A 21725-nucleotide genomic window follows, 5' to 3' on the forward strand; every position below is an offset into this window, starting at 1 on the left:
AGCCGCCATAAAGGAGCCCATGCTGGGAAATTTATTCTGAGGGAGGGGGGACCCGGTCCCATTGGTCACTCATGCAGTCAGAAGGGGACTTTCTGGGATTCCTGGGAAGGAACTCTCTCAAGTTGAGCCCAGGAATCCAGAAGTGCAAGTCGAGCGGGAGCTACGTCAGGCTGTTCCTTTGTCCCTCCGCCTCTGCTCTCTTGGCCTTTGATTCTCCTGTCCATCCGGCATTGCACCTCTAGATGCGATTGGCATAGGCCATGACTATGTGGGTGCCAGGCCTAGCTCTCCACTCTGCCCCTCCCTGCAGGAGCTGGGCTGCTGGTCGACGTTGGGAGCAGGACGCCCTCTACTGGTCTCTCTCTTTTTGTTTTCCTTCCCCAAAGATTCCTCAGCACATGCAATTGAACGCGTAATGCAGATTCTCTCCGTCTGCTGCATTGTCTTAGGCATGACTACATTTCTTTAGAAGAGTGAAATAAAAGCTCAGAATATACTTGGGGCTGGTTTCTAAATGTGACAAAGGCTTAATGACTTAAGGCATTACAGCCAGCAGCTCTTGGCATCCTTTTTAGAGCTCCAGCTGGGCTGCCCAGCTCTGCACACCCATCGCAGGAAGGGCCGCTGGGGAAGGCCAAGTGCAGGTAGCTGGACAGATGGGGTCTGCCTGTCTCCTTTTTGGGAAGGACATTTCTCTTAATTTACTCAGTGGGTTAAGCTATCAGACACCTTAAGGGGAGAAAGGCTCCTCCTCAGGTTACCCCCCAAAACTCACGTATTGACCTTTGCCAAGCCAGCCTCTGTGTTTCCTGTTTTCTGCCTTTATAGGGGAGTGTGGATTGACCCCATTTGTGAAGTTGGGGTCTTGAGATATGATCTGACCAGCATCAGGTGCCCCTTAGAAGCATAGCTGTCTGTGTGCTTTTCATTATTGGCATGTTTGCCTCTGACGTGTAACAGCTTTCCGTACTGATTCTTTTTTTCTTTCCAGATTATTTTTTTAGAGCAGTTTTAGGTTCACATTAAAATCGAGGGGAGATACAGAGGTTTCTCCCTCGCCCGCTGCTCCCCGGCATGCACAGCCCACCTCCGCCACCCACCGTCAACATCTCCCCCTGGACGGGGCCATTTGTTACACTCAATGAACCTACACTGACACATCATGATCACCCAGAGGCCGTAGATGACTTTAGTTCAGGCTTGGCGTTGTGCGTTCTGTGGGTTTGGACACAGGTGGGATGACACATACCCATCATTATAGGGTCATGCGGAATAATTTTACTGCCCTAAAAATCCTCTGTGCTTTTTATGATTGTGATATTTGCCTCTAACAGTTTAACAGCTTTTCTTATTGAGTTTTTATACACTGATATTTTGGTGTTTTCCCTAGTCGAAATGATAGGTTAGATGACTGGTCAAATAAGAAAAATTCAGGTACCATCATTTTTATAAAAGCATATTCAGAAGTAATACATGCAGTTGGTGAAGAAGGAAGATGACATTGCAGGTGGTCCACCTGTGCTCTGCAGCCACCCCTGGGTGGGGCTGAGTCTTCCCAGGGACGTGCCCCCAGGTGCAGGCTGTTCCTGTGAACACTCACCCTTCCCTGACTCCGGCCCTTCGCTGTGTCCACATGGAGGTGAAGTTTGCAAATCATTTCCCGTCCTTGTCAACAAGTCTGCCGCATGTTCCAAACCACTGCTGAGTGTGCCATGATTCCAAAGTTTGAAAACAGCACCGTTTACAGAGACTTAAACCTGCAAACCGAATTCAATTTACTTTTGAGAATACAGTGTTTTCCTCCTTGAAGAGGAAAAATTCTCCTTTGGAGAATAAGCATGTATTGCAAAATTATTCAAAACTGGGTTTATCGTGGCAATTTGTAAAAATCAATTTTATTTCTTTGGTATTTAAAAAAAATACCCATTGGGCTTCCCTGGTGGCGCAGTGGTTGAGAGTCCGCCTGCCGATGCAGGGGACACGGGTTCGTGCCCTGGTCCGGGAGGATCCCACATGCCGCGGAGAGGCTGGGCCCGTGAGCCATGGCCGCTGAGCCTGCGCGTCCGGAGCCTGTGCTCCACAACGGGAGGGGCCACAACAGTGAGAGGCCCGCGTACCGCAAAAAAAGAAAAAAAAAAAAATACCCATCACCAGTGAGTGTATCATTTTGGTTATGTGCATTTTTTTTTTCAAGGACTCAGAGGATAATATCCTGAAAGAAGAAGGCTTATTTAACCCCGGCTCGCTGATTTCTGAGTTGTCTACCTGCTGGCCTCCTATTATGTGTCTGCTTTAGATCGAGTATGAGATTATTTCAAGAATCCTTTTGGTCTTTGCACTCGTAAGAAATGTTTTTTGAAGCAGATGTGCACGTGGCCGCTATGTGACAACACTGGCTGCATTTCAAGAAAAGCGAGACTTCATTTTCTAAGTTATTTTGTACATAGGTGTGCTTGAAGGGAATATGTAAGCATGTGATATCATCCATACAGAATTGGAAAATGGGTTTCCAGGAAAAGGTAAAAAGGCTTTAATATTATAAGCCAGGCACTTGCTGGCTGTTGAGGACTGGGCTTCATGCTTCCAGAGTCCTTACTTCCTTTTCTTTTTGTGCTTTCAGGTCCCCCCATGTGCGTTAAGCCTTTCCCCGTGGGCTTTCCTGGATGCCCAGTCATTCAGAAGCTCTCGTTCCATTTATGAGTATTTGGGGTATTTGTGTGGACTTTTTTCTCAGGATGACTTTACCGAATCTGTTATGTGCCCTTCTGAGAAGAATGCTCTTTCTGAAGGACCTTGAGAGCCCTTGTTAGTTAGGTGACTTGTTTTGTGAGCCCTTTTTTTTTTTTGACCTTTCATACTTCTAATTTTTAAACTTTTTTACTTTTTAAACAATTAGTTACCTATTTTATACATAGTCGTGTATATATGTCAATGCAGTCTCCCAATTCATTCCACCCTCCCTCTTCCCCCCTTAGTATCCACACGTTTGTTCTCTACATCCGTGTCTCTATTTCTGCTTTGCAAATAAGTTCATCTCTACCATTTTTCTAGATTCCACACATAAGCGATATTATACGATTTTGTCTTTCTCTGTCTGACTTAATATAATAATCTCTAGGTCCATCCACATCTCTGCAAATGGCACAGTTTTGTTCCTTTTTATGGCTGAGTAATATTCCATGGTATATATGTACCACATCTTCTTTATCCATTCTTCTGTCGATGGGCATTTAGGTTGCTTCCATGTCCTGGCTACTGTAAATAGTGCTGCAGTGAACATTGGGATGCATGTATCTTTTTGAATTATGGTTTTTTCCGGATATCTGCCCAGGAGTGGGACTGCTGGGTCCTATGGTTGTCAGCACTTTTTAATTCCCCACTCCCCACCCTGTCCCCTCAAAAGGATGGAGAATATGCATCGCACTTACTTTGAGGTTGATTGCCTGCATCTCACTTCCATGAGGATTTCCTGCTTCTTAAGTTTAAATTTGGACAAGTGTTTTCACGTGGGAAAAAGAAAACCCCCAATTCCTTATTTTTTCATTTTTAGCAGTCATATAGGTTTTTTTGTAATGAGCAAAAATACAGTGAAGGATGTACAAAGTCAAATCTAATCTCATCTCTCCCCAGTCCCCCTTCCCACCCTCTCCTGTCACTCACAATGTTGACAGCTTGGCTTGTTTCTTTACACAGCTTTCCTCTTATTCATAAGTACTTATGCAATTTTAAAATATACGTACATATTTTATTTATACATATAAGCTCAGATTATTATTGGGAGGGGGAGAGGGGTGTTTTGTGTGTTTTTACAGAGTAGAATTAATATGTTCCTATTACCCTTCATTGCTTTTTAAAAAAAATTTTTAATTGAGACTGTTTTTTAAGAGCAGTTTTAGTTTCACATTCACACTGAGGGGAAGGCACAGAGGTTTCCAATATACCCGCTGGTCCCACACATGCACAGCACCTCCACTATCAACACCCCCACCGGAATGGTACCTCTGTTACATTTAATGAGCCCATATGGCTCTTCATACTCATCCAATGTACCTCATTCACCTTGGGGTTTACTCTTGGTATTTTCCATTCTATGGAATGTATGTATCCCTTAAAAGTATTTTCTTATGTTTTGCTTGCTTTAGTCCTTGAATCATCCAATACATATTTTTCTGTGACATGCTTTTTACTTGCAGCATTATGGCTTGGTAATCTGTCCACGTCAGTGGTTGCAGCTGTGCTTCGTTCATTTTCTTTACTGTGTACTGTTCCAGTTGTAGGAATAGTTCACGACTGAGTTATCCCTTCTTCATGCTTGGATATATGGGTGGTATCAGGGTTTGTGCTGAGAACGGTGCCATTAAGATCATTCATCTCACTATCTCCAGGCACACCTGTGTGAAATCTTCTCTAAGTTATGTACCTGTGGGTAGAGCATCTCTTTGAGGCATATAACACCCTTAGGCAAAGAGAATCCCCCATCCTTCTTAAGCTCTAGAAGTCTGTGCAGTAATCGTGAAACATAGACATAGACACTGCGATTCCTTCTCAGGCTAATCTTTATTCTCTTTTCCTAATCCAGACTTATATTTATGGGGTCGTATTTTTAAATGTACACGTACCCCTTCTATGTGATGGGAACATATTGGTGGCCTGAAGCTGGGTATTCTCCCCTTCATCTCTCTTGAGCTTCCAGCTCCCCTGGGAGCCCAGGGCATTGAACCAAGATAATTTAAAACAGAAGCCTCAGCTCAATTCTCTACCCTGTTTATCTTGAGTTCCTGCTAGCAGGTACGAATAATGATGGATTGTGAACAAATAGCTCTGCCTTGTGTTTTTAGACCCTGAAATAGACAAGATGACTTTGATAATCCCCTTTGACTGATAGGCACTTTTTGTATCCAGATCTCATTCAGAAGCTTAAAATATGCTTCCACAAGGTTGATTTTAAGATAAATTATACAGAGCTAAAGAAAATAAAGGCAGAAAAACCCTACCTACACATGGGATGATTTATGGACATTTTCAAAATAGTCAAAATCCAGGGTGTTTTGGGGTTTTTTTTGCTAGCAAACACAAACAAACAAACAAAAATACCCAGAAGACAATAGCAAAAACATCGAAATAACATGAGCAGTAGAGCAAGATTTCCCTTTTATTACCCTGTACCTTCAGCCTATAGGAACCGCACCTCTTCTCTTCAAATGTGGCTCTGAATATTCATTTGTGTTTCTGCTGCTGAGTTATCTGACTGCACCTTTGCATCTGAAATGTAAACTCATGGAGATAGAGCTCCCCAGTAGTTGTATCTGAGCTGTGACAGGAGGATTGATTCACAGGGTTGGGCATAATAGAATCCCTGATACCTGGAGGTCAGTTGCGGAATTCATGAATGAAACTGTTCTCTAGAAGGTGTGTAGTCTACCAGATCCTTGGGCTGCATTGGGGAAAACAAAGCACAAGAACCCCGCTTTGGAGTCATCTGTGGGCTGTTGGAACCTGTTGGTCAAGGTAGTATTTGTTGTATTGACTCTTTAAGTACCAAGTTTGACGAGATCGGGCGCGTTCAGGGTGGTATGGCCGTAGACTAAGTACCAAGTTTGGAAGTAGCTTCTGTGAGTTTTTCTACCAAACTCCACACAGATGTAAATATTTGGTCAAAAAATTTAAAAAGTCCTTGGAACCAATTTGAAAGTGAATGATACAGACACAATGGCAGGGACAAGCAGAAGAGAGATGGGTGCCTGTCTTTAGAAGCATTGCCAGCTTTTAAGGGAAGACCTTTTGCTACTTAGTGGAAACTTGTCACAGCAGTGGTGTTCTTTCAGAGAGAGTGTGGTACCCAGGAGGTGCCACCTGGGAGTATTTTTTTTATGAAAATATTTATTAATTGTTGAAAGTATGGAGGACAAGACAATGGAAATCCAAACCAAAGCTTAAGTTGGCTAGATTCTTAAAATGTATATTTTGATTCTTTGAGTGTTTATTATGAAGTCAAAAGGTTGCCCACTCATTTGGATTACATTTTCCTTTAAACAAAACTTTTTGTTTTTTAGGTTCTTTGACCTAAAATATGATATATTGTACTGATGTATTTAGGTGGTACTGGTAATTAGTCAGAGGTTATCCCCAAATGTTTCTATTTTCAAATTATTTCAGTGCATAATGCTGGCATTTCTTCTTTAATCATTTCTTCTTTAAAGAAGAGTACCCTCCTGGGACAAATGACTATTTCCATGGGGATTAAAGTTAATATTTAATAAGAGAAAACATTTTACTTTTATGCTTTCTTAAATTTCAACAAGTGTATGATTTTGAAAAGTATCAAATGCCTTCATATATTTGTGACCAAAAAAAGTTATTTCCTTCTATATTCACTAAAATATCCCCATTATTTGGAAGTTGACAGATTGCCTTCAAATAGTTTTTCTTTTTTTTTTGTAATTGGAGTATAGTTGATTTACAATGTTGTGTTAATTTCCGCTGTACAGCACAGTGATTCGGTTATACATATATATGTTCTTGATAACCATGCGTTACAGCCTCTGGGCCAGACAACCTGGCTGTTCCATTTGCTGGAAAAAGAAAGAGGCTCAAGCCGACTCTCATACTTGGGTGAAAGGCTGCTGTTGATAAGTCCATAATTTCTCCAATGCAATAATAATAATGTGCCTCACCCTCAAATGCTCGAGGGTTTTGCTGTCCAGGAAACACATGCACGTCCCCATCCTATGTTTCAGAAGTGTTGCCTTTTCTCCTTACTTTTCAGTGCGGATGAAGTTTGCCAATTTGCTAATTTAACAAAAGATTCAGACCTGAGTAGAAAGCAGTTGCACCACACCTGTTACCCGCTGCGCTCCCTTCCGGGTGGATACCTGTCCTCTGCAGTGCAGATGTCCTGTGGGGACGGTCACCGTTTCCATCTGGTTGAGATCCTGCCTTGAGACCAGGCCAGGACCCTTGCCTTTTAGAAGTTTGCGTGTCTGTGAATCGGTTAGCTCTGCTTTGCTAGGTGGCCGTGCAGGATGTGGATGTTGGCAGGATAGCACTTTTTTTTTCCTATTACCGTTCTTAGCATCCGCCCGTGTCCCCTACTGCTGCCTTGCAGGTGACATGACCATCCAAGTTGAGCTCCTTGCGCGGAGCTCGTGCTTGGTAAATACGTTGAATCTGAGCCATCAGATGTGAGTGGTCTCGGTTTCCTTTTCCTTCACTCATTTCAAAATGCCTGTTTTTGTATGTCCCGCCTATAAAGTTCTCTCCTGGATCGGAGGTAAACGTGCCGTCTCCTTTTCAGAGCCGGTTCTGCGTGTGCCCGGTTTCTTCCCCTCAGCTTTTTAGCACTTGCTGCATTCACGCTCCCGTGTCCTCTTGCATCTCCCGTCTCTGCATCTCCTCTCTCTTCTCGTTCTGTGCGTAGAACTTTCCTAGCCCCAGAAATGCTGCCGACCATCCCTGCTTCCTGCCAGGTCGCTAGAGTCTGTTCTGTCTTGTTCTTTTCACCACTTGGCAACTCCTAGAGAATATCTAGCCGTGGCCACTACTTCTAACTACCCGTGCCCCCGCCTTCTCTCCCCTCCCTCCTGGAACTGTTCTGTCCTGGAGTCCCTGACATCCTCTGATAGCCACACCCCATGCCGATCACACAGCCCTCATCCTCCTGAGTCTTTCCTGGGCATTTGAGTACCTCTTTCTTTCGGCTGATGGATAGACCAAAAGGACACATTGCCTAACCATTATTAGTTTCAGAACAACACTCGAGGGTAGAATTAAACACCCTAAATTTATACACGAATAAATTGATACTCAGAAAGATTAAGTCATCTCCCTGGTTTACATTATTTATGAAAAAATTGGAATTCTTTCACAATGTGGTGGTTGTTTTTTTAATTTAAATACACTGTAATCCCTCATTTATGACCCTAATTTTAATTTATTTTACCTCCTTCAGCACTTTTAATTATTGTTTTTTTTTCTTTAATAAATTTATTTAGTTATATTTGGCTGCGTTGGGTCTTCCTTGTGGTGCGTGGGCTTCTCATTGCGGTAGCTTCTCTTGTTGCGGAGCGCAGGCTCAGTAGTTGTGGCACACGGGCTCAGTAGCTGTGGCTGATGGGCTCTAGATTGCAGGCTCAGTAGTTGTGGCACACGGGCTTAGTTGCTCTGCGGCATGTGGCATCTTCCTGGACCAGGGCTCGAACCCTTGTCTCCTGCATGAGCACGTGGATTCTTAACCACTGCGTCACCAGGGAAGTCCTAATCATTGTTTTTTTATGACATCTTTTAGCGTAGCTGTCCTCATACTGTTGTCACCCTAATATTTTTCTTTCAACTTGTTTTGTTTCTTCTTATTATCTCCCTGCACAAACCTTGTTTTCTTTTTCTTTCTTTCTTTCTTTCTTATTGAGGTATAGTTGATTTACAGTGTTGTGTTAATTTCTTCTGTACAGCAAAGTGGTTCAGTTATACGTATACATACATTCTTTTTTTAAATATTCTTTTCCATTATGGTTTATCATAGGATACTGAATGTAGTTCTCTGTGCTCTGCAGTAGGACCTTGCTGTTTATCCATATAATAATAGCTTACATCTGCTAACTCCAACGTCCCACTCCATCCCTCCACCACCCCCCTCCCCCTTGGCAACCACAGGTCTGTTCTCTATGTCCACAAGTCTGTTTCTGTTTCGTAGATAGGTTCATTTGCATCATATTTTAGTTGCCACATATAAGTGATATCATACGGTATTTGTCTTTCTCTTTCTGACTTACTTCACTTAGTATGATAACCTCTAGTTGCATCCATGTTGCTGTAAGTGGCATTATTTCATTTTTTTAATGGCTGAGTAGTATTACATTATATATATATATATATATATATATATATATACACACACACATACACACACACACATACACACACCACATCTTCTTTATCAATTCATCTGTTGATGGACAGTTAGATAGTTTCCATGTTTTGGCTATTGTGAATAGTCCCTGCACAAACCTTGACCTCTCTGCAAACTTCTATGTTCTGCGTCTGTATGTCCCATCATTTGCTAGAGGTTGTTAATCTCCTACGACAGGCACTTCTCCCGTGTCGTTGCTTTGTCTTCCTAACATCCACTTTTAGGTATAAATTTTATCAGCCAAATGAGTGTTCTTTATTTTTCTTTACTATTTTATAACTATGAAATATTTAAGTTATTTTTAGGGATAAGTAATGCTTCATGGACCATCTTTCTGCCAAAACATCTCTCTATTTAGGTTTATTTCCTTGGGATCAACTCCCACAAGCAATGTTGCTGAGTCAAAAGTATTTTAAAGGAGGACTTAAACGTGTCAATTTGGGAGATTGGATGAACAAAACAGAAAATCAAATTTAAAGCGCAAGCTTAAAAGCTAAAAATGAAATGCTATCTACGAATCAGAAAAAATTTAAGTGCCTATTTATGTATTACTGTTCATTATGTTTGTAAGCAACATGTTGCCTTGATTCTAAGCCAATCATGGATCTCAGTAAATGGTCAGGAGCTTACATTTCTACAAGTATGTTTGAATTTCATCACTTTGCCTCTTGGCAGTATTCCATATTCCATTTTGCCAACTATTGAGATACCCAGTCCCACAGTGAGCACCCAGACTGGTTCTTATACCAAAGCAAGATTTTACTGGTAATAGAATTCTGGTTCATTAATTTTCTAAATGCTCTTGCCTGCTGCTGGAAAATTTTTGGCCTTCAGAACAACGTGTTCACAACTGTAGCCAGACAGAGGAATTTATAGAAGCCTTCGGTTGTCAGATGGGCAAGCTCTGCTAGGAATAATGGCTGGAGTCAGGTGAAGATTTGAGCAGAATTTTAAGGGGAGGAATCGTTGGTTGGGGAAGTGGCCTCCCAGTTGCTGGTTGCAGCCATCACCTTTCCATCGTTGAGTCTGTATCAGGGGCAGGGTTTGGTGTTCTTGCATAGTTCATCCTATAGCTCTGATCCAGTCAAGGCCAAAGAGCAGTGATCATTGACCATCATTTCTCCTCTTCCCTCCAGCTGTCGTCTGGCCAGAGGGTAGTAAAGGGGACAGTTGGAGGAGATACTCATTCACTTGTCGCCATTTTTATTAGGTGATTACCACATTCCCATGTTCTAAGTGCTAGGCGTTCAGTGCTGCACCCATCAGCCTTGTTCCCTGGCCTCAGAGGGACTTTATGATAACACAGAGGGAGGGGGGAGGAGGAGAGAAAAGGTGAGGGTGGGGAAAAGTAAGAAACGTTCCAAAGTCAGGCATCTCGTGCCACTGTACCAAGAACCCGCTCATGGGACATCTGCTAAGACCCTCTCCTTTCAATGTAACTTGCCTTTGTCCCTGATTTCCAGCTTTAAGGAGATGAAAACTGGTCTTTTAATTGGATTCTGCACATTACATTACTTCCTTGGAACTGGATAGTGTAAGCTGTTTAAGCAGTTTCACGCTGGGTGTTATTTCATTAGTGACACTGTGTTTGGATCATAATTCTCATAAACTGATAGTATGATAATTTTCCAGAAGCCAAAAGGATGAGAATCCTACTGTGTGTCTATTGAGCATAGTGTGCTTTGCCAGGAGGTTCTGCGCTCCTAGGGATTTCTCATTCTACTATAAAAAAAAAAAAAAGCAAAGGTATATCTTGAAAAGACTTCCAATTAATAAATGTTAAGTTCACTTACCAGTGTCTTATCTGTTTGGAGATCCTCATGGAAAGAATGGCCAAGTCATGCTTCAGACATGGAATGCCTACATACTGGCAATGTGAGTCTGCTCATGTATGCTTTTGCATGTTGAAGAACAAAGTTTTCTTGTATGTTGGTGCCATGTATCCGAGGGGAAAATGCCACATGGAAAATATTTTTATGAGATATTAAAAATTTTAGAATATAATTACTTTCATTAATCTAAAAGAACATCAAAATATTTGAATAGGGATTTCCTTTATAGAAATAGGAACATAATTTGACTTAATGGGCAGTAGTATATGTGAGACGCACAATTGAAAATATTGTTGTGTCAAAGTAGAATCTGCTACTTTTTTTTTTTTTTGTATCACTAATAGTAGAGCCAGATAAATAACTTTGGTTCAAAATGGAATCATCAAGTCGTAACATTTTGAACTGGAGGAAACTTCTCAGTTTTTACTTTTCGGCTGGGGGTGGGGGAGGAATCTTCTTTAAATGAGAAAAACTGGTAACTTACTTAGCTTGCTGCCAGTGACTAGGACAGGTAGCTTCTGACCTCTATCCCGTCTAATCTCCTGCCCACTCCTGTGCTTATCAAACTTTTCTCACTCCACCGGCCAAGGATGCTCTTGGCAATGATCCCCTACCGTTTGCACTGAGACAAAGCAGGGCTTTTTGAAAGTTCACATGTCTCTATACTCTCTGCACTGTTGATGCCCGTTGTCTCTGTCACAGTGAAATTCACGGTCCTTTCCTTATTTTTTCCTCCTATTTTGTGCTTTTATTTCCCAATCAAAGGATAATCAGTTATTAAGGTCAAACTTCTAGATATTGTTTATTTAATTCTCCAGATTCAGAGTTGGGTCTCTGGATTTGCCCTGAGGTTTTCCTTTTAGGTTCAAGAAGATTGGGGGTAAAGAAGAAACTGTCAGTGCACTGTGGTTGGACTGGACTTGCTGAAATATACTCTACAAGTCCTAACAAGTGTGAACATGTGGATTCATGATCTGTTCAAAGCAGCCGTAAAGAAGTAAAGGTTTTGGTGAAGCTTACTGCTATTTTGGGGTTATGTACTTAGCTTTTGGCTAACTTCCTTATCCCCCGTCATTCAACTCACTCACATCTTGGCCATTTCGTCTATAAAGGGGAGGGAGTACTAGGTCTTGTCGGAGCTAATTAATTTTTTAATTTAATTGTGATGAAATATACATAACTCAGAAGGCACCACCTAACCTTTTCTAAGTGTACAGTTCAATGGCATTAAGTACATTCACACTGTTGTGCAACCGTCATCACCACGCGTCTCAAGAACTCTTTTCATCCTTGCAAACTGAAACGCTTATACCCATTAATCACTAACCTCCCTTCTCCCCTCCTCCAGCCCCTGGTACCCTAGCACGCTTCTACTCTCTGTCTCTGTGGATGTTACTACTCTAGACAATCAGGGCTGGCTTTGAAAGCATTCCTTGGTGTGGAATCCCCTGGTCATCTTCTCAGCCCACTTGATTCCAGTGCTGAGTGAGACCCTGTCTTCCTTACCTTCTGTTCCATCTCTGTCCCAGCCCAGCCTGCTCTGTGATACTGACCGTGTCCCCAGCCTACACCAGTGGCAGGTGTAGACCAGCTCTTACCGTTTTGACTTTCACTGATGCAGCCCTGTTCATGGTTCACACTGTCTCCTCCTTTACTGTTGGAGCTTCTCAAGCCTTGAGACTGTGTCTTCATATTTCTGTATCCTCAGCCTCTCCCACAGTCTCTGGCCCAGAGTAGGGAGTTCAGAGTGAATGCTAGGGGCATTAGGGATAAATTACAGAACCAAAAATGTTCAAAGATGTCATCTGGATAAAGTTCCTTCCGCTCCTGTGTCCTGGATTGATCTTCATTGTATCTTCCTGGGTGAGCGAGCAGTTGCCTTTCTCAGTTGATTTAAAGGTACAATAGTTTAAGGTTCGTCCAGAGGGAGTGACAAGAAGCTATACCCAGCAGGTGGTTTAATGTACAGCTCTCGGAGTCACAATGTCTTAAAAAGATGATTTCTTGTGTGGAACTTGCACCTCGTGGCTTATCTTTACTTTACTGAGTTTCCTTCGGGTATTTCCTTAAGTTGATGTAGAGCTCAGTGCTTTTTCAATTAAAGACTCTTGAACTAAACCTTTGGGAGGACGGTCTACGTCTTGTGAGGCTCAGCTTTTCTGTTTTGAGGCCTCATTCGGAGGAGAGCGGAAAGCTGAACCATGTGTAGCCTGGCCTGCTGGACAACAAAGGACTGTTATGGTGAGCGTGTTTGACAGACCCTCTTTAATTCAATGACATTGTATCAGGGAGGTGCTGCTCTAATAGCATCAGTCAGTATTTTTGTCCTTGTCGTCTTTGGCCATGGGTGTAGGGAGGGGAGTCGCTGTACCTGAGCTTCCAGGAGCAGCACAGAGGGGTACAGGTGTCGAATTTTATACATGCTGATGTTTCCAGCATTTACTTTTCATCAGGATTTGCGCTTACAAATGGCCTGTTGAAAGTACTTGTGTAATTAGCTTAATAAATCACCTTTCTGTCATTGGTCTCTCTGTGTCTCCATACACACACTCCCCGGATCAGCAGTTTGCCGTTTTTCACCATAAGCTTTTATCAGTAGGGACTACAGACCAGCTGAGGTTTGCTTTCTGCTACTTAGCTTATCAGAATGACTTGTAGACTCACAAGAAAAATAAGATACTTATGTGTTCTTGGGCATATGTTTACAGCTATGCTTTGGGCTCACATGCACCTTCTTAAAAATTTATGTATTTACTTTCTGTCCCTGGAAAATCAGGTTTTCTTGATAACCCATTAACTATTCTTTTTTCAAAGCAATCTTTTTTAAAAAATATATTTCCAATTTGTTTATTTATTTATTTTTGGCTGTGTTGGGTCTTTGCTGCTGCACGCGGGCTTTCTCTGGTTGCAGTGAAAGGGGGCTACTCTTTGCTGCGGTGTGCGGGCTTCTCATTGCGGTGGCTTCTTTTGTTGCAGAGCACGGGCTCTAGGCGCGTGGGCTTCAGTAGTTGTGTCGCGCAGGCTTCAGTAGTTGTGGCCCTCAGGCTCTACAGCGCAGGCCTCAGTAGTTGTGGTGCATGGGCTTAGTTGCTCCACGGCATGTGGGATCTTCCCGGACCAGGGCTGAAACCTGTGTCCCCTGCATTGGCAGATGGATTCTTAACCACTGTGCCACCAGGGAAGTCCCATTAACTATTTAATAAGAAAAAATATCCTGTTTTCATTATATCCAAAGATAACTTTGGACTATTTTTTTTAGGATGGAGAAAGACTGTTAAGAAATACTGTTTTAAAATGTGTATACATTTTTCTTTTACCATGGCTTAACTTATTTGTACTAAAGAATTTCAAATAAAAATAAACGAGAATTTACAGCAGGAGTTTTGTGGAAGGGCATAAAGGAGTGTATATGATAAAAAGTTGGCTTAAACTCAAACTAGTAGAAAGTTAAAATACATTTTAATGAACTTGAATATGTTAACTGTGCTGTTGGAATAAGAAAAAGTTACATGTAACCATTAAGTTAGAAGTATCAGAAAAATTACCATATATACTTTTGTAATCTATTTTTGAGTAAGTTCCTTTATGTACATAAAATCAGTGTTCACAAAATATATCCTGAAACTCACATTTTCCACTGATTAACTCTATTCTCTCTCTGCCAGTAAATCTGAATTAGAGAGGTTTGGAATTCATATGTTGTTATGTGTCAAAAGTACACAAAGTAATAGATGGGAACAAGAATTGTAATTGGTTTTGCCGGCCCCTCGTAACTGAATTTTCTAAGTACTAAACTGACTTTAAACAATTTTTATGATTGAGTGCTTTATTGGTAATGACAGGAAAGGAACAAGTTTTAGTCAGTCAAGCAAAGCAGTTGCCCCACTTGCTGCATCAGTGCTACAGGCAAGAGAGGGGTGTGTCAGAGACTTCCCTGAAGAGGACAGGTGAGCCCATGGTGTGCCCTCTGCTTTGTGAAGCTTGACATTTTCTCTGATCACCATTCTTGCCTTTTAGATCCCAGAGAAAGGGCACAACATAGGATGCAGCCAAGCCCATCCTTTTCTTTGTTTATTCTGTTCACCATCTCATGTTGATCCAGACTGCCAGCAACCAAATGCTAGGGCTTAATCAGTTTTGTCTAATTAGCTACAATTAGATTGAAGGATTTCTCTCCAAGGAGTGAGAATGCAGAGAAGTTAGCCTTCCGAGTTCTAGCTGTTGGATACATAGCTTAGAAAATGACAAGTTGTTGCAAAAGTATCTTTTCCACTATTTCACTCTGTAATTGCCAGGGAAGGATTTGCATTCCTGTACAAGAGGATGCAAAGAGAAGGCCAGATAAAACCTGTCACACGTAAGAAGCAGTTAATACAATATGCTCCTTTCTACGTGAGCACCCAAGTTGTTGATGTTTTGAAATTTTCCTGATAAGCAACTTTCTGTCCCCATCATATTGGTCGTACTTGTGGACTGGAGTAGGATCTAATTGGCAAAGAGAAAAACTATGTATAAGACACAGGAAACTTGCCGGCAAATAAAGTTGAGCATTGAGGTCCCTGCCCTGTCTTTGCTTCTATCTTACTTTCTGCCTCTCTGACCAGTTCCCACAAAGGGGCCTGTTGGGCTCCCAGCTCCCAGGCTCCTGGGACCTTCACCATTGTGATTGGGGAGCATCTCTGCCTGGACTGAATTTCTCCCACTTCTCTCCCCAGTTCCACCGGGCTGGGTGCCCCTGTTCCATTCCCCCCCAGCACCCGTGTCACCCCATCCTGACCCTGCCACGCTAATACAACTGCTCTTTAATGGGTCTTTTCTCACCAGACCCCGGGGCAGGCGCCTGTGGCTTATTTCCATTCATATTCCGAGCCCCAGCACAGGACCTGGCCTGTAGCAAGTAATGATGCATGTGTGTGTTGATGAGTGAGCGGATGATCCCGAGGTCCTAGTGTACAGTCAGCTCCCCCGTGTGGCCATTCTTGACCCCTCCCACTCACCAGGTAGCTCTGGATTGCTCGCTGAAGAACACACCTGTAATGGATTGCCCTGCCTGTCCTCTCCTTTATCTGTTGCACTTGGCTTAGCCTTTGTCCTTGTGGCTCCCGAGCTGCTGTCCTGGACACCCTCTCTTTGGGGTCAGGGTAGCACGAATATACTTGCTAGGTGAAGACACCTGGCCATCATAAGAGCTTCCCAGGGCAGGGGGAAGGTGATTGAGACCTGTGACTCTCTGCCAGCGTGGGCCTCCCTCAGCTTGCAGCATGGTTGGCGACCATTTGTAACCAACGCATTTTACAAGCGGAGCTCCTAAGGCCTCCGTTCTGTATCCTCAGACATGCCCTGAGCACCCACCTGATGGGCAGGAAGCAGACAGAAAATGGATGTGAGGTGGGCTTCTCTCGTCCTCTACTGGCCTCATTCTGAGCCGTCTGCCAGCAGCCCTTTATCTGAAATGCCTGGCTGCAGCGGATGGTCTGGACCCTTTACCCCGATTCTGGTTCCCCCGGAAATTACCCTGCTCTTCCTGGACTGGAAATGCTGCCCTCTGGTTGAAAAAGGCTTACTTCATGGCCAGTTATAAAGGGCAGGTCGTGTGTAGAAAGGGGCGGGGCCATAGCAATGCCCAAGCCTTCCTCCTGTTCTCAGGGTCCCAGGCAGTGAGAATCTCACACTTCCTTCCATGCTGGCAGGATGAGCCTTCTTTGATTTGTGATTCTCCCACTGGGGCGCTGATGGTGAGGTTTCACTGCGGCTCAGACACAGTCAGATCTGGAAGCCAAATCTCGGAGTGGCTTTCAGGCTGGGCTGAGCACGGATTCCTAGCAATCCCCCTCAGCTCCCTCGAGTAACATGCGACGAGGTAGGACTTTTTGAGCCTCGCATAAACCTGCTCCATTGGATGTTCCTGAGCTCTTGACTGATCTCTTCCCCATTACCTTTATAACCCTTAGCTTAAATTTAACTGCCTACCCTATAACTGATACTTGTTAGTAACCGAGTAGATTTTCCATCTGGTAAAATCATGAAACTATTAGAAATTTGAAGGTGATTTTATTATTTTTATTTTTTTGACTTTATAGAAATTTAGTTCATAGCAATTATGCCAACGTAAGGACCTATCAAATACACAAGAAATGTGACCCATATAAATACCTCATCATCCTAACAAGACTCTAATTATATCAAAATTTTCTCAGAATTTTATTGAAGCCATTAGCATCTCAAAATAATAAATAAATATGTTCTGTTCTCTGTCGGATTATAAAGATCTCCTTGATCACACATATTTCTTTGTATGCTATTGAATTTCTCTGTTCTTTCAAAGCAAACTTTTTTTTAAATGGTGATATACGCATGCTGGGTTAATGTCCTTTGGGCTTCAACACACTCTTCTCTGCATTCTGTGTTCTATGACGATAATTTTAATATTTCAAAACGAGCCCCATTTGCCCTCGCCTATTTTTCGTATGAATGGATTTTGCTCACAGGTTGTAGAGGGAGGGGAGTTGAATCATCTGGCTGCAGGGCTTCTCTCCTTCCTGATGCAGTGTAGATGAGGAGACCCTCCAGAAAGGTGTGCCTGAGTCTCAGGAATGTGCACGGGTCCCCAGGTGGTGGGAAGACTCTTTCTCTCTCACCTGTGGGGCGGGGAGCAGCACGGTGTGCTTGGCGGAATGTTCTCTGAAACGCTATACAAAGCCTGTAAGCAAAATGAGGTTTTCTGCTTCCTCAGTTTTGCTGGATTACGTGGCTGCATTGTGATCGCTGGGTGGCTGCCATCGCACTCTTGTTTGGTTTTTGCTTTTGCCCTATGTTTTGATGGAGGCTTACAATGATGTGATGTGACTCAGGTGAAGCTTTGCATGGGATGGAAGCCACGGGCTGCACATGTACACACCTATTACTGCCCAGTAAATAGACTCCCAGACCATGTCTTACAACAGGGCCCTGGGCTTTTACTCCATGTACAAAAGTGCACAAATTTTCTAGCATATCAGGTTGTCGTAATCAATGCAATGTCCATTAAATGACCAGGCAGCTTTGCTTTAAGACTCATCTGGCAATTCTTTTTTTCCAGGACAGCGTTTAAATTTGCTTTGACTATGATAACCCAGAGAGAGAGCTCTCTTTAGAGAAAAGGTAGATGGTGAATCCCCAAGGTAGTTTCTTACATTCAGATGCCCTCACAGCAAACCCCACCACAGAGACATTTTGCTAAGTAACGTGAATTCAGTACTATTAGATACCAAAAAATTCTGGTAGTATTGTCAGCGTCTCAGAACATACATTTCAAGTTGATTGTAAAAAATACTTTGGTACCTGAATTTCTTTAGAAAAGTGTTATTTAGCAGTAGGTTTAGGGATCTTTAAAAAGACTAGAAGGAAATTGATAACTTCATTAGAAATACTTTTTTTTTTTTTTTTTTTTTTTTTTGCGATATGTGGGCCTCTCACTGTTGTGGCCTCTCTTGTTGCGGAGCACAGGCTCCAGATGCGCAGGCTCAGTAGTTGTGGCACATGGGCCTAGTTGCTCCGCGGCATGTGGGATCCTCCCAGACCAGGGCTCGAACCCGTGTCCCCTGCATCAGCAGGCGGACTCTCAACCACTGCGCCACCAGGGAAGCCCCCTCTTCATCTTCATCAGCTTCTCCATCATGTCCGAATTCTTCCTCCCCACTGACTTCGTCTTCATCCTCCCCTTGTACATCTTCACCTTCATCTTCATCCTCTTCATCATCACACTCTTCTTCCTCACCATCCCCCTCCTCCTCCTGGTCCTCACCTTCTCCTCCTTCATCGTCCTCTTCTTCATCCACACCATCCCCCTCGGCATCTGAGTCAGGGGCTTCACTGTCCTCTCGGTCGTAGCCGTCCAGGCAGGTGAGCTGGGGCAGGAGCTTGAAGACACCCTGTCCGTAGCCAGCCAGGTTAGTAACCTCACAGTTAAACAGATCCAGGCTCTTCAGACATTCCAACTTCCTCAAAGGTTCCAGGGTGCTGATATCTTTCAGTTTATTTCCACTTAAGTTTAGATGTGTAAGATTTGGAAGTTTTTCTGCTAACATATCCAGATCTCCCAGGATTCAATTGTCACTGAGCTCAAGCTTTTTCAATTTAGGTAGTTTGGGGAGATTTGACACTGAGATCAAGCCTACATTTATTAAACTGAGGAGCTCTAAGTTCACACATTAAGCCGTTAAGCCCTCAATTTTCCCATCATTTGATGTGCAGTTGTCCAGGGCAAGTTCTCGAACAGCTGCCGGGGTCCAGTTCCTCAGCTCCAGGTGGATCATCCTCTTCATGTCCATGTTTCTCTCCCCCCACCCCCCCGGGTCTTCAAACTTAACTTTACACGGCGGGGGCGGATGGGGGAGAGGTGTCCCAGCCTGAGCAGAGAGGGCTGTCGGAAGGGGTCTGAGCGGTGGTCCTGGGCGGCAGGCGGCGGGCGGCGTGCGGGCAGGTGAGCGGAGCCCCCGGAGCCGGAGCCCCCGGAGCTGGAGCCCCCGGAGTCGGAGCCCCCGGAGCCGGAGCTGATGCTTCCTTTTTATTTTTATGCGTGCGTCAAGTACCTGAAATGTCTATGATTGTCATGTTAAAACATTAATCTTCAAAATATATGAATTTGGTTCAAAGAGATTAATCTTAAAAAACCAATGTTTTATATTCCCGAATTAAAACTGTGGTGGTCACCATTATGATTGGTAATTACAAGACACAGCTCTAAATTTTGATAAGAGTAGGGGAATGGCTTCTTCTAGTATTTTCATAAAGTCTGCGTAGGAATAGGTAGATGTGAATAATGTGTACATAACTCTGGGTACTCGCTGTATATTTTGATTGATATCCCCTTGAATATTTTTCTCAACATCTTGGAAGGGGTTTTGGTTTTGTCTTGTTTTTGCAAAATGTGATGTGACAATATCTACAGTGTATACTTGCCAGGTGCAGGATGATACCTCAGAGCAGGTACCAGAGGGTCTCCTTAAGATACTAAGGAGCTTTAAACAAGAGCTTCACTTGTCAGGGTTGAGTGAAGCTCTTGTTTAAATTTAGCTGACAGTAAGCACCCTATCAACACACTCTGGCCAATAGAATGTGAGTTTCATGAGGGCTTCAAGAATAGTGCCTAAGGGCTTCCCTGGTGGCGCAGTGCTTGAGAGTCCGCCTGCCGATGCAGGGGACGCGGGTTCGTGCCCCGGTCCGGGAATATCCCACATGCCGCGGAGCGGCTGGGCCCGTGAGCCATGGCCGCTGAGCCTGTGCGTCCGGAGCCTGTGCTCCGCAACGGGAGAGGCCACAACAGTGAGAGGCCTGCATACCACAAAAAAATAAAAAATAAATAAAAGAATAGTGCCTAACACAGTGTGCCTCTGTAAATGTTTGTTAGATGATTCCCTTCCTAGGAAATGGGATTTGTAAAGAAATGTCCCTCTTCTATGTTTTGTTTTATTATAGCTTGGCCTCACATATTTATTTTTGGGGGTGGTACCTTTCTTGCCCCCTTAGTAAAATTTAACAGCATCCCTATATGCTCTTTTTTTTTTTTTTTTTTTTTTGCGGTACGCGGGCCTCTCACTGTTGTGGCCTCTCCCATTGCGGAGCACAGGCTCCGGACACGCAGGCACAGCGGCCATGGCCCATGGGCCCAGCCGCTCCGCGGCATGCGGGATCCTCCCGGACCGGGGCACGAACCCATGCCCCCCGCATCGGCAGGCGGACTCCCAACCACTGCGCCACCAGAGAAGCCCCCCTATATGCTCTTTTGATGTGTAATTTTATTGCTGGATCTTTTTGCCCTTCAATATAAAACTCTTATATTTTAGTAATATCCATAATCCTTTTTGTTTAGCCTCACATATTTTGTCAGAGATGACCTCTAGGTTAGGAATTTTCCTTAACATCTTAAGGTCTATCTTAAGCCAACATCCAGGCGACTAGATATTAAATATTCTCACCACCCATAAAAATGGCAATTATGGGACATGATAGATGTGTTAACCTTAAGTTGTGATTGTATTGCAATATATAAATGTATATAAATGTATGAAATCAACACATTGTATGCCTTAAACTGTGTCAATTAAATCTCAATTAAAAAAAATAAAACATTAGACCCTAAAGGCATGCATGCCCATTAAAATCTCTAAAAGAAAAACCAAAGATGCTGGCTCTTATTACAACTTTCCATTGTCTTGGTGGTGAGGGCCTGTGTAGTAAGTCCAGAAACAGAAATACAGCTTATAGCGATTGGAAAGGACAACACAAAATTGGTGACAGATGCTGGCTTGGTCTGTTTCAACATCTCTCCCCAGGCCCCCCTCCACACACACCCCATAACAAAGACTACAGGGAGTGGTGACAGAAGTCTGCAAGTTCAATGATGAAGTCTACACATCACAGTCAACGGTTTTCCCAAGTATACAAATAAAAATATAGAGAAAAGTGTAAAGCTTTTTGGAAAAAAAGCTCTCCTCCCACTAGGAACAATAATACAAGAGCAGTTTAAGATCCATGTGATGAAAATCACACAGTATTCCTGAATGGCATCAAAAGAGACTTGAACAAATGGAGAGACAGCTGGGTGCATGTAATTGAGACGGCTGCTATCATAAGCCTTCTCAATGAATTTAAAAATGCAATGCCACCTCAATTTCAATTCCAGTGGGACTTGTTTCAAGCTCAGTAATGTGGTTCTAAAGTTCATGTGAAAGAATAGATTGGCATGGACACTCAGGGAAATGTGAAAACCAAGGGTAATGATGTAGGACTTGTACTACACATAACAAACCATTTGAAAGCTAAAACTACAGTAACTGAAGTATGATCCGATGTTCATTAAAAGTAGTCTCTATATATGTGAGAGCAAGAATGAATCCACTAAAATATCAATATTAGTTGCATATCATCTTATGGGGATTTTATGATTTTCAAATGTTCTTCTTTATATATATCTTCTTCTTTTTACTGTATGATCATATATATATATA

General features: G+C 43.1%; 1 protein-coding gene and 1 pseudogene across 12 annotated transcripts in view; one reads left to right on the forward strand and one right to left on the reverse strand.

Moving 5' to 3' along the window:
• DOCK1 (dedicator of cytokinesis 1) overlaps nucleotides 1–21725 on the forward strand; it is a gene marked incomplete at both ends in the record, with an annotated part of 536109 nt that overhangs the window by 294666 nt on the left and 219718 nt on the right. The gene's annotated exons all lie outside the window — the stretch shown is intronic.
• LOC307070177 (putative acidic leucine-rich nuclear phosphoprotein 32 family member C) lies at nucleotides 6534–19046 on the reverse strand (annotated as a pseudogene). The gene is made up of 2 exons: nucleotides 18354–19046; nucleotides 6534–6572 (listed from the first exon to the last, which is right to left on the reverse strand). The product of its transcript is annotated as a putative acidic leucine-rich nuclear phosphoprotein 32 family member C (transcript).

The sequence above is a fragment of the Hyperoodon ampullatus genome (genome assembly GCF_949752795.1).
Source record: "Hyperoodon ampullatus genome assembly, chromosome: 1".
Classification (NCBI taxonomy): domain Eukaryota; kingdom Metazoa; phylum Chordata; class Mammalia; order Artiodactyla; family Ziphiidae; genus Hyperoodon; species Hyperoodon ampullatus.